The 3,605-nt window shown below is 35.5% G+C and overlaps 1 long non-coding RNA gene across 2 annotated transcripts; it reads right to left on the bottom strand.

Moving 5' to 3' along the window:
* Nucleotides 1-256: 256 nt before the first annotated feature.
* On the bottom strand, nt 257-3,229 carry LOC107992050 (uncharacterized). Of its 2 annotated transcripts, XR_001764458.2 has the most exons (4): nt 2,922-3,229; nt 2,717-2,792; nt 1,375-1,426; nt 257-416 (listed from the first exon to the last, which is right to left on the bottom strand). It is a non-coding gene; the product is annotated as an uncharacterized LOC107992050 (long non-coding RNA). The 2 variants fall into 2 exon arrangements; XR_007815613.1 differs by lacking the exon at nt 2,717-2,792.
* Between the last annotated feature and the right edge of the window lie 376 nt (nt 3,230-3,605).

Raw genomic sequence — 3,605 nt, 5'->3', positions numbered from 1 at the left:
CTCAATTAAATCTCACCAAATCTCCCTTTTATTTTTTTTATTTTTTTTCAAATAAAACACAATTATCTTTTACCAAATAATAATTATATTTTTCATCATATAATTATTATTTAAATCTTCTTTCTCTCTCTCCAAAACTTCATCAACATAACTAACCATCTTCCCATGGCACAACAATTGGGTATTTTCCAATAAGATCCAATAAAAAAAATCAAAATTAAAACAACAAAGTAATACCCAAAAAGATTTCGTTCTAAAGAGGGATTTCTAATACAAGTTCTTGGCCTCACTCTCGCTACATCTAACCACTCCAAGATGCATTACAAAAGAAAAATAATTACAAACATACAAAAGAATAATGAAGATCTACGTTCGATGACGAGAGATCAATCAACGCTTGGCCCTTGGTTCACTACCTAGGGGGAAGAGAGGAAAAACATTAAAATGTAAGTCGAATACTCAGTGAGTGGCAAGTTTCTTAAATGTAAAGCTCATAAAATATACTTAAAGAGAAGAATTATAAATATGCATTAGAAATATAATAATAGTGGAAAAATATCATAACTCATACCCATTAGTCCATCAACAACCCTGTAATCCGTACAACCATGGCAAGGCATCTAAAGATACGGCCAAAGATAGCTCGCACATGACAAAGCATCACGCGGCCAAAACTCGCTCACGCATCTTAGTACCTACCATGATATCAATCGTCAACTAATCCAACCAACCATGATAGCATACTAAGTATACGGCCCGGGAATAGCTCACACGTGCTCCATATCCACAAGGAAAACACGCGGCCAAACGGAGCTCACGCACACTTAGCACCTACCATAGTAACTACATACCGCTCCATGTGCACATAGAGTCACCCAACCATGTGTTAAGCTAGGCCCGAAACCATATCACAATCCTTCATCCATGTCCTCACCTAGGCTCAGGTTCTCGGATCTCTAGTCACGGCCTCTTTCAGCCCCAGAATCCCCTGACAACCGTAGGTGGCGCTACGGAAACACATTCACGTAGCCTTTAGGGTAATCACCAACATTTACCATAAGCATCGATTTAGTAAAATTTTAAACTAAATATAAACTAAAAACTTGAAACACGATTAAATAACAATCAAGACATACACATTCTCAAATTTATAATGAGTAAACATGTCGTTTAAGTATTAATGGAAACATGGACTTGAAACCCATTTATATCATCATTGAGTTATGATCATTCTTGAAATTTCAATGCAATAAACACATTGTTTAAACGATAACGAAAACGTGGCCATAAAGTTTAAGTCTTGGTAGTTTTCCAAGCAATATCAAGAGTTAACATATATCTATAAAAAGAAAGCTTAAAAATTGAGCCACTCACAATCAATGATTCGATCCTCCGGGATTATATGCTTTCCCCACTTCAATTTGGCCTGAAACAGCGATTAGGGCCTATTAATTATCTTCACAAAGGGAGACAACACAACAATCTTTAACATACTTCATAAGGCCAAATCAAACTTATTTTAGTTTCTAAAGTTTTTGTATTCTCAATTCGCTTTAAATTAGGCTAGAATTTTCACCTACAAACCCTTAGACTTGCAAACTAGATGCTTAACCCTATAAGCATCCAACTTAATTTAAACTCAATGGGTCTTTTATGTAAAAACATTTTTATCTCCATTATTGATGATGTTTTGGAATTTATATCCATTAGACACACAAGAGGCCCTTAAACTTCAATTTAAACTTTTAATGCCACAAGCACTCAACTTAAGTCGTCTTTTAAATCCATACACCCTTATGTCCAATTTTCATACTTTAGAGGTTTAAATCCATCAACAATCTAACGGGTAAATAACTTAGAAACCTACCCCAACTCACCTAAAATAACCTCAACCGTGTTGACCAAGACTTCCAAGTTCTAAATTGAACTTTCCTCTAAATGCTTTAGTCTAGGATAAACATTCCACCCTTGAACCTTAAACTTCACATTGGACTCTTAACAAGATGAGGATCTAAACTTAGTGTATACTTAATGGGTCTTGTATATTAAGATGCTCTTAGTTGCAATATCAATAATGTGAGGAATTTAGATCATTTAATAACGAACTCAACGTCAAAGTAGCAAGTCAATATCTTAAGAAATTTCCCACACTTGTCCTAAACAATTTTAAGTGCGCTGAACAATACTTCCTAGTTCTCTAAAGTCCCCACTTTTCCATTCAATAATTATGGGTAAAATCAAGTACGCGCTAACACGAAGTGGGTATTTAAGAACTATGAGAGAACATACTAATTTATCTACGACCTTATCAAAAACTTGTCAAAATCACCTTGATAACACGTTAACGCCTTTCTAAAATCGAATTTAGGATCTAAAACTATTGTGTATTCGAAACTTATATACGTAACACCCAAACAAATCTCTAAAGTTAGAAGAAAGTCCTTTCTTGACCACAAATGTTTAACTTGGGACCCGAGTCTTAAGAGTAATCTAATCTAAATGCTTACATTCAATGGGTAAGCAAGAACTCAAAGAAAATTCACTTAGATTACTCCAAGACTTGTCAAGAACCAATTAAAGTACTTTTAACTTCATGGGCAAAATCCTAACCTCCTTCTAAGTTCAAATCAAGCATTCAAAAACCATAGGTTGTTCAAAATTAACATTTAACTTAAATGGGCACTCAAGACTTATTCCATAAAACTTAGAATCTTACCCAAATTTGTGTCAAACGCCTAAATTCGACCTTTCGAATGACTGGATAGCGGCTCAAACTCTTCTAAAACTTGAATCTAGCATCCAAAAGTAATGGGTAAAGTTAAAACCAAGTCTAAACTTAATGGGTATTGCAAAATCAAGATCGAAACTTAGTGGGTATTCGAAAATCTTCAAGAAATGCAACTAAAATAACAAATATTTACCCCTAAACTTAGATCGACCCAAGAACTTCATTTTTGCGTGACCCGTGAAAGGTTCGACGTGGGGTAACTATCATTCGGTGAGTTGGGCTACGCGACGGCGGCTAAATGGCATCGACGAGTCACGTCGCGACTGGAGGGCGTCATGGCCGATGCACGAAAGAAAGGAGCAAGGCGTCGCTGGGTTCTTTCGGCATGCAGACGTCGTCCGACGATCCGAGCTTGGAGATGGTGTTGGCGTGAAGGAGAGATAGAGGGAGATGTGGCGACGGAAGAGATTTTGAATGTAAGGGGTGTCGTCCTTCTCTCTCTCTAGAAGAATGAAGAAGAAGAAGAAGAAGAAGAAGAAACTAATAATTTTTTTATTAAACTTAAAAATAATGATGGAATGACAAAAATGCCCATCTCTTTAAATTTAAACTTCCTTTTTACCCTCCTTCATTCTTTTCAACACCCATACAAAATAAATTATGCTTTAAAACTCCATTAATGAAGATCTAAAATTTTATTATCACACGAATTAATCTGAAGGAGCATAAATATCTTCCAACTTGTTTTTCACCACTTAAGAGATATAAAATATGTATATAAAATAAAAGAGAATGGAACGAGGGCTTACATCTTTAGCTAATTTCTTGAAGTTGAAGGGTCTAAAAAGCGTCCAACTTGAGGGAAAAACCTCACATG

The sequence above is a fragment of the Cucumis melo genome, chromosome 11, assembly GCF_025177605.1.
Source record: "Cucumis melo cultivar AY chromosome 11, USDA_Cmelo_AY_1.0, whole genome shotgun sequence".
In the NCBI taxonomy this organism is placed as follows: Eukaryota; Viridiplantae; Streptophyta; class Magnoliopsida; order Cucurbitales; family Cucurbitaceae; genus Cucumis; species Cucumis melo.
The sequence above is the reverse complement of the archived record's forward strand: the minus strand, read 5'-3'. Positions and strand labels throughout refer to the sequence as shown.